Below are 10,000 nucleotides of genomic sequence, written 5' to 3'. Positions count from 1 at the left end.
AAATGTGAGATGCAGTGTATGGAACGTCAATATTCTAGTATGAGAAATTAACGATTTAAGTCCTTCTTAAATGAGGCCATTTACCCATAGAGGGTGCCAGGCCCGTATAACGTTAATGATTATTAGATGATGTTTCCAAAGAGTCGTGTTGCTTGATAGTGCAGCACTAAGTGGGTGGTAAACTCCATCTAAAACTAAATATAACCATGAGACCGATAGTAAACAAGTACCGTGAGGGAAAGTTGAAAAGAACTCTGAATAGAGAGTTAAATAGTACGTGAAACTGCTTAGAGGTTAAGCCCGATGAACCTGAATATCCGTTATGGAAAATTCATCATTAGAATTGTAATATTTAATCAATATTATAACGATAGTGTGCATTTTTCCATATAAGGACATTGTAATCTATTAGCATGTATGGAATTTATCAAACAATTTTGATAAGAGTTTATTTAAATTAGAGTGCTTGCATTTTAACATAAAATAAATTTCAAAAATTTGATAAAGTGCTGATAGATTATATGAGTACAGTGCGTTAATTTTTTCGGAATTATATAATGGCATGATTATCATTGATTTTTATGTTTATTATAAGCACTTGTATGATTAACAATGCGAAAGATTCAGGATACCTTCGGGACCCGTCTTGAAACACGGACCAAGGAGTCTAACATATGTGCAAGTTATTGGGATATAAACCTAATAGCGTAATTAACTTGACTATTATTGGGATTAGTTTTTTAACTATTTATAGTTGATTAACGCAATCCCGGGGCGTTCTATATAGTTATGTATAATAATATTTATATTATTTATGCCTCTAACTGGAACGTACCTTGAGCATATATGCTGTGACCCGAAAGATGGTGAACTATACTTGATCAGGTTGAAGTCAGGGGAAACCCTGATGGAAGACCGAAACAGTTCTGACGTGCAAATCGATTGTCAGAATTGAGTATAGGGGCGAAAGACCAATCGAACCATCTAGTAGCTGGTTCCTTCCGAAGTTTCCCTCAGGATAGCTGGTGCATTTAACTGTTGTATAAAATAATCTTATCTGGTAAAGCGAATGATTAGAGGCCTTAGGGTCGAAACGATCTTAACCTATTCTCAAACTTTAAATGGGTAAGAACCTTAACTTTCTTGATATGAAGTTTAAGGTTATGATATAATGTGCCCAGTGGGCCACTTTTGGTAAGCAGAACTGGCGCTGTGGGATGAACCAAACGTAATGTTACGGTGCCCAAATTAACAACTCATTCAGAAACCATGAAAGGCGTTGGTTGCTTAAAACAGCAGGACGGTGATCATGGAAGTCGAAATCCGCTAAGGAGTGTGTAACAACTCACCTGCCGAAGCAACTAGCCCTTAAAATGGATGGCGCTTAAGTTGTATACCTATACATTACCGCTAAAGTAGATGATTTATATTACTTGTAATATAAATTTTGAAACTTTAGTGAGTAGGAAGGTACAATGGTGTGCTTAGAAGTGTTTGGCGTAAGCCTGCATGGAGCCGTCATTGGTACAGATCTTGGTGGTAGTAGCAAATAATCGAATGAGACCTTGGAGGACTGAAGTGGAGAAGGGTTTCGTGTGAACAGTGGTTGATCACGAGTTAGTCGGTCCTAAGTTCAAGGCGAAAGCCGAAAATTTTCAAGTAAAAAAAAGTAACTAAAATTTATATTTTGTCATAATTAAAAAACTTGAATAATTTTGAACGAAAGGGAATACGGTTCCAATTCCGTAACCTGTTGAGTATCCGTTTGTTATTAAATATGGGCCTCGTGCTCATCCTGGCAACAGGAACGACCATAAAGAAGCCGTCGAGAGATATCGGAAGAGTTTTCTTTTCTGTTTTATAGCCGTACTACCATGGAAGTCTTTCGCAGAGAGATATGGTAGATGGGCTAGAAGAGCATGACATATACTGTTGTGTCGATATTTTCTCCTCGGACCTTGAAAATTTATGGTGGGGACACGCAAACTTCTCAACAGGCCGTACCAATATCCGCAGCTGGTCTCCAAGGTGAAGAGTCTCTAGTCGATAGAATAATGTAGGTAAGGGAAGTCGGCAAATTAGATCCGTAACTTCGGGATAAGGATTGGCTCTGAAGATTGAGATAGTCGGGCTTGATTGGGAAACAATAACATGGTTTATGTGCTCGTTCTGGGTAAATAGAGTTTCTATCATTTATGGTAGTTTCTTGTTCCCCGGATAGTTTAGTTACGTAGCCAATTGTGGAACTTTCTTGCTAAAATTTTTAAGAATACTAGTTGGGCAACCAGCTAGTTCTTTTAAATTATAACGATTATCAATTAACAATCAATTCAGAACTGGCACGGACTTGGGGAATCCGACTGTCTAATTAAAACAAAGCATTGTGATGGCCCTAGCGGGTGTTGACACAATGTGATTTCTGCCCAGTGCTCTGAATGTCAAAGTGAAGAAATTCAAGTAAGCGCGGGTCAACGGCGGGAGTAACTATGACTCTCTTAAGGTAGCCAAATGCCTCGTCATCTAATTAGTGACGCGCATGAATGGATTAACGAGATTCCTACTGTCCCTATCTACTATCTAGCGAAACCACAGCCAAGGGAACGGGCTTGGAATAATTAGCGGGGAAAGAAGACCCTTTTGAGCTTGACTCTAATCTGGCAGTGTAAGGAGACATAAGAGGTGTAGAATAAGTGGGAGATATTAAATTTCGGTTTAGTATCGACAATGAAATACCACTACTCTTATTGTTTCCTTACTTACTTGATTAAATGGAACGTGTATCATTTCCTAGCCATTATACGGATATATTTATTATATCTTATGGTATTGGGTTTTGATGCAAGCTTCTTGATCAAAGTATCACGAGTTTGTTATATAATCGCAAACAAATTCATTAATGAGAGAGTGCATTTATGTGTTCTTAAATTAAAAATTTGGTATAACTCCAATTACTCAGGTATGATCCAATTCAAGGACATTGCCAGGTAGGGAGTTTGACTGGGGCGGTACATCTCTCAAATAATAACGGAGGTGTCCCAAGGCCAGCTCAGTGCGGACAGAAACCACACATAGAGCAAAAGGGCAAATGCTGACTTGATCTCGGTGTTCAGTACACACAGGGACAGCAAAAGCTCGGCCTATCGATCCTTTTGGTTTAAAGAGTTTTTAACAAGAGGTGTCAGAAAAGTTACCATAGGGATAACTGGCTTGTGGCGGCCAAGCGTTCATAGCGACGTCGCTTTTTGATCCTTCGATGTCGGCTCTTCCTATCATTGTGAAGCAAAATTCACCAAGCGTTGGATTGTTCACCCATGCAAGGGAACGTGAGCTGGGTTTAGACCGTCGTGAGACAGGTTAGTTTTACCCTACTAATGACAAAACGTTGTTGCGACAGCATTCCTGCGTAGTACGAGAGGAACCGCAGGTACGGACCAATGGCACAATACTTGTTCGAGCGAACAGTGGTATGACGCTACGTCCGTTGGATTATGCCTGAACGCCTCTAAGGTCGTATCCGTGCTGGACTGCAATGATAAATAAGGGGCAATTTGCATTGTATGGCTTCTAAACCATTAAAAGTTTATTATTCATTTAATAGACGACGATGGATGTGATGCCAATGTTACATATAACATAGTAAATTGGGAGGATCTTCGATCACCTGGTGCCGCGCTAGTTATATATTAAAACATTATTTAATACAATGACAAAGCCTTGAATCAATTGTAAACGACTTTATAACAGGCAAGGTGTTGTAAGTGGTTGAGCAGCTGCCATACTGCGATCCACTGAAGCTTATCCTTTGCTTGACGATTCGATAAAATATATATGTTTAAGGCATATATAAAAAAATATTATATATATATTTATATATATAAATATGCAAAATTGTATGCATAATTATTAATTATGTGTTATACAATTACGCATATAAGAAGAAAATTTATATAATATATAAATATATTATATATATATAAATAAATAATATATCTATGTGTACAAAATATACTTGTGTATTTTAAATATGCATTTATTTAGTATGCGTTAGTTATATATATTTATTTGGTAGCAAAAGGAACGCCATTATATTAGTGGCGAAAATTAATAATATGCATAGTAAGTATATCTATGTATACAAAATACTTGCATATTTTATATATGCATTTATTTATTATGCGTTGGTTATATATATTTATTTGGTAGCAAAAGGAACGCCATTATATTAGTGGCGAAAATTAAGAATATGCATAGTATATCTATGTGTACAAAATACTTGCGTATTTTATATATGCATTTATTTATAATGCGTTGGTTATATATATTTATTTGGTAGCAAAAGGAACGCCATTATATTAGTGGCGAAAGTCAAGAATATGCATAGTATATCTATGTGTACAAAATACTTGCGTATTTTATATATGCATTTATTTATTATGCGTTGGTTATATATATTTATTTGGTAGCAAAAGGAACGCCATTATATTAGTGGCGAAAATTAAGAATATGCATAGTATATCTATGTGTACAAAATACTTGTATATTTTAAATATGCATTTATTTAGTAAGCGTTAGTTATATATATTTATTTGGTAGCCAGAAGGACGCCATCATATTAGTGGCGAAAATTAAAAATATGCATGGTATATCTATGTGTACAAAATACTTGTGTATTTTAAATATACATTTTATTTGGTACGCAATTACATGAATTTGGTAGCCAGAAGGACGCCATCATATTAGTGGCGAAAATTAAAAATATGCATGATATAAAAAAATATATATACATTTATGTATGTATCTATATGAACAGAATACTTGCGTATTTTAAGTATGCATTTATTTCATACACAATTATGTGTTTGGTAGCAAAAGAACGCCATCATATTAGTGGCACAAATTAAGACATGAGATATGAGTTCAGCTTTTGAAAAAAAATTTCAACATATGAAAATTGAAGAAAAAACTTTTTAAATAGCATTTTATACTGTTTATTAATATAATGAGATAAGATTTTGAATTTAACTTGAGAAAAAGATTTTTTGGACTTGGGTGAAATTTTTTATTGAACTGCAGCCATATGATATGAGGTTCTACCGAGAGATGAGTTCAACTTTGACAAAAAATTTCAACATATGAAAATTGAAGAAAAAAACTTTTTAAATATCATTTTATACAGTTTATTAATAAAATGAGATACAATTTTGAATTTAACTTGAGAAAAAAATTTTTTGGACTTGGTGAATTTTTTATTGAATTGCAGCCATATGATATGAGGTTCTACCGAGAGATGAGTTCAACTATGACAAAAAATTTCAACATATGAAAATTGAAGAAAAAACTTTTTAAATATCATTTTATACAGTTTATTAATATAATGAGATAAGATTTTGAATTTAACTTGAGAAAAAGATTTTTTTGACTTGGTGAATTTTTTATTGAACTGCAGCCATATGATATGAGGTTCTACCGAGAGATGAGTTCAACTTTGACAAAAAATTTCAACATATGAAAATTGAAGAAAAACCTTTTTAATTATCATTTTAAACAGTTTATTAATATAATGAGATAAGATTTTGAATTTAACTTGAGAAAAAGATTTTTTGGACTTGGTGAATTTTTTATTGAACTTCAGCCATATGATATGAGGTTCTACCGAGATATGAGTTCAACATTGAAAAAAATTTCAACATATGAAAATTGAAGAAAAAACTTTTTAAATATCATTTTATACAGTTTATTAATATAATGAGATACGATTTTGAATTTAACTTGAGAAAAAAATTTTTTGGACTTGGTGAATTTTTTATTGAACTGCAGCCATATGATATGAGGTTCTACCGAGATATGAGTTCAACTTTGACAAAAAATTTCAACATATGAAAATTGAAGAAAAAACTTTTTATATATATCATTTTATATAGTTTTTTAATAAAATGAATTAAGATTTTTGAATTTAACTTGAGAAAAAAATTTTTTGGACTTGGTAAATTTTTTGGACTTGGTAAATTTTTTATTGAACTTCAGCCATATGATATGAGGTTCTACCGAAATATGAGTTCAACTTTGACAAAAAATTTCAACATATGAAAATTGAAGAAAAAACTTTTTAAATAGCATTTTATACTGTTTATTAATATAATGAGATAAGATTTTTAATTTAACTTGAGAAAAAAATTTTTTGGACTTGGTGAATTTTTTATTGAACTACAGCCATATGATATGAGGTTCTACCGAGATATGAGTTCAACTTTGACAAAAAAATTTCAACATATGAAAATTGTAGAAAAAACTTTTTATATATCATTTTATACAGTTTTTTAATAAAATGAGATAAGATTTTGAATTTAACTTGAGAAAAAAATTTTTTGGACTTGGTGAATTTTTTATTGAACTGCAGCCATATGATATAAGGTTCTACCGAGATATGAGTTCAACTTTGACAAAAAATTTTAAACAATGTTAAACAATTTACGATTGTACTAGTATTTAATACAAATTATTGATAACAAAATAATGAAGTTTTGCTGTTGTATTATTAAAATAGTGCCACATAAAGATACATTAGGTGGTAGACCTTAGTAAAATGAGCGGGTTGTAGAAAACGTGTCACAAAACCTATATAGGGGTGGTGAGGTCGGGCAGGCATGTCATATGAGAAAAATTTCACAAGTGAAATATATATGTCTATGTATATGGAGTGTAATGCCGGCATAAGTCATATATAAATAATATATGAAAATAATCATATAGAAGGCAATATGATTAAAAAAGTTAAAAATAATGAAGTTTTACTGTTGCATTATTAAATTAGTGCAACATAAAGATACATTAGGTGATATACCTTAGTAAAATGAGCTGGTTGTAGAAAACGTGTCACAAAACCTATATAGGGGTGGTGATGTCGAGCAGGCATGTCATATGAGAAAAATTTCACAAGTGAAATATATATGACTATGTATATGGAGTGAGTCTTGCCGGCATAAGTCATATATAAATAATATATGAAAATAATCATATAGAAGGCAATATGATTAAAAAAGTTAAAAATAATGAAGTTTTACTGTTGTATTATTAAATTAGTGCAACAAAAAGATACGTTAGATGGTAATACTAAATAAAATAAGAGCATTGTAGAAAACGTGTCACAAAACCTATATAGGGGTGGTGAGGTCGGGCAGGCATGTCATATGAGAAAAATTTCACAAGTGAAATATATATGACTATTTATATGGAGTGTCATGCCGGCATAAGTCATATATAAAATAATATATGAAAATAATCATATAGAAGGCAATATGATTAAAAAAGTTAAAAATAATGAAGTTTTACTGTTGCATTATTAAATTAGTGCAACATAAAGATACATTAGGTGGTATACCTTAGTAAAATGAGCTGGTTGTAGAAAACGTGTCACAAAACCTATATAGGGGTGGTGATGTCGAGCAGGCATGTCATATGAGAAAAATTTCACAAGTGAAATATATATGACTATGTATATGGAGTGAGTCTTGCCGGCATAAGTCATATATAAATAATATATGAAAATAATCATATAGAAGGCAATATGATTAAAAAAGTTAAAAATAATGAAGTTTTACTGTTGTATTATTAAATTAGTGCAACAAAAAGATACGTTAGATGGTAATACTAAATAAAATAAGAGCATTGTAGAAAACGTGTCACAAAACCTATATAGGGGTGGTGAGGTCGGGCAGGCATGTCATATGAGAAAAATTTCACAAGTGAAATATATATGACTATTTATATGGAGTGTCATGCCGGCATAAGTCATATATAAATAATATATGAAAATAATCATATAGAAGGCAATATGATTAAAAAAGTTAAAAATAATGAAGTTTTACTGTTGCATTATTAAATTAGTGCAACATAAAGATACATTAGGTGGTATACCTTAGTAAAATGAGCTGGTTGTAGAAAACGTGTCACAAAACCTATATAGGGGTGGTGATGTCGAGCAGGCATGTCATATGAGAAAAATTTCACAAGTGAAATATATATGACTATGTATATGGAGTGAGTCTTGCCGGCATAAGTCATATATAAATAATATATGAAAATAATCATATAGAAGGCAATATGATTAAAAAAGTTAAAAATAATGAAGTTTTACTGTTGTATTATTAAATTAGTGCAACAAAAAGATACGTTAGATGGTAATACTAAATAAAATAAGAGCATTGTAGAAAACGTGTCACAAAACCTATATAGGGGTGGTGAGGTCGGGCAGGCATGTCATATGAGAAAAATTTCACAAGTGAAATATATATGACTATTTATATGGAGTGTCATGCCGGCATAAGTCATATATAAATAATATATGAAAATAATCATATAGAAGGCAATATGATTAAAAAAGTTAAAAATAATGAAGTTTTACTGTTGCATTATTAAATTAGTGCAACATAAAGATACATTAGGTGGTATACCTTAGTAAAATGAGCTGGTTGTAGAAAACGTGTCACAAAACCTATATAGGGGTGGTGATGTCGAGCAGGCATGTCATATGAGAAAAATTTCACAAGTGAAATATATATGACTATGTATATGGAGTGAGTCTTGCCGGCATAAGTCATATATAAATAATATATGAAAATAATCATATAGAAGGCAATATGATTAAAAAAGTTAAAAATAATGAAGTTTTACTGTTGCATTATTAAATTAGTGCAACATAAAGATACATTAGGTGGTATACCTTAGTAAAATGAGCTGGTTGTAGAAAACGTGTCACAAAACCTATATAGGGGTGGTGATGTCGAGCAGGCATGTCATATGAGAAAAATTTCACAAGTGAAATATATATGACTATGTATATGGAGTGAGTCTTGCCGGCATAAGTCATATATAAATAATATATATGAAAATAATCATATAGAAGGCAATATGATAAAAAAGTTAAAAATAATGAAGTTTTACTGTTGTATTATTAAATTAGTGCAACAAAAAGATACGTTAGATGGTAATACTAAATAAAATAAGAGCATTGTAGAAAACGTGTCACAAAACCTATACATGGTGGCAGTGTGTGCTCATCACGTATATATGTATTGGATGCATATATTTCAGTTTGCATATTAAGTAATAATTATGTTATTATTAATTAATTATTAGTCTCATCCGATATAAAAATTGATACTATTATATGGTTATATAATTATTACTATTATATAAGCATATAATGTATTAAATGTCTTTTTCAAAAGAAGACGGTGTTTCGTAGCTAAAGAATTAATATTTTGTGAATAATTGAAAAATCCTCTAGGACACTATTGTGGACGGAGGTTTTTACTAATATAATATTGTCTACACGTAAATGCAGAATTAGATAAAATTATCAATTTGTCATCAAAATAAAATAATTTTTTATTCAATTAATTGAATTTAAATTATAAATATGCATGTGTGATATAATATATTTAGTAAGTTGAAATAAAATGATATTTTTGAACGATTATATGCATATATATTTTATATATAAGTATATATATTTATATAAACAATTGTGAATTATAACTAGCGAACGTGAATGCCATCTAATTATGGCCACATTCGTATAGTACATGTCAAGTATAACATATATATATATACAATTATTGAATATTATCGTTTGTTATTCAAAAATATTTGTGAGTTGTCATGTATTTTACATATTTGAAGATTTATGTAATTATATTTTAAATATATTTACATAATGAAATGAACATTATTCTGGTTGATCCTGCCAGTAGTTATATGCTTGTCTCAAAGATTAAGCCATGCATGTCTAAGTACACACGAATTAATAGTGAAACCGCAAAAGGCTCATTATATCAGTTATGGTTCCTTAGATCGTTAACAGTTACTTGGATAACTGTGGTAATTCTAGAGCTAATACATGCAATTAAAACACGGACCTTCTGGAACGTGTGCTTTTATTAGGCTAAAACCAAGCGATCGCAAGATCGTTACACTGGTTGAACTCTAGATAACATGCAGA

The 10,000-nt window shown here is 31.3% G+C and overlaps 2 non-coding genes across 2 annotated transcripts in view; both read left to right on the top strand.

Moving 5' to 3' along the window:
- Positions 1–3,818, top strand: part of LOC117577148 (large subunit ribosomal RNA) — a 3,955-nt gene extending 137 nt beyond the window's left edge. Inside the window, exon 1 of the ribosomal RNA XR_004573060.1 lies at positions 1–3,818. This exon is cut by the window's left edge and continues 137 nt beyond it. This is a non-coding gene — a ribosomal RNA (large subunit ribosomal RNA).
- A 5,911-nt stretch (positions 3,819–9,729) lies between these two features.
- LOC117577106 (small subunit ribosomal RNA) overlaps positions 9,730–10,000 on the top strand; it is a 1,996-nt gene continuing 1,725 nt past the window's right edge. The window contains exon 1 of the ribosomal RNA XR_004573020.1: positions 9,730–10,000. This exon is cut by the window's right edge and continues 1,725 nt beyond it. This is a non-coding gene — a ribosomal RNA (small subunit ribosomal RNA).

Source organism: Drosophila albomicans, unplaced genomic scaffold (assembly GCF_009650485.2).
Source record: "Drosophila albomicans strain 15112-1751.03 unplaced genomic scaffold, ASM965048v2 utg000321l_pilon, whole genome shotgun sequence".
Taxonomy (NCBI): Eukaryota; Metazoa; Arthropoda; class Insecta; order Diptera; family Drosophilidae; genus Drosophila; species Drosophila albomicans.
The sequence above is the reverse complement of the archived record's forward strand: the minus strand, read 5'-3'. Positions and strand labels throughout refer to the sequence as shown.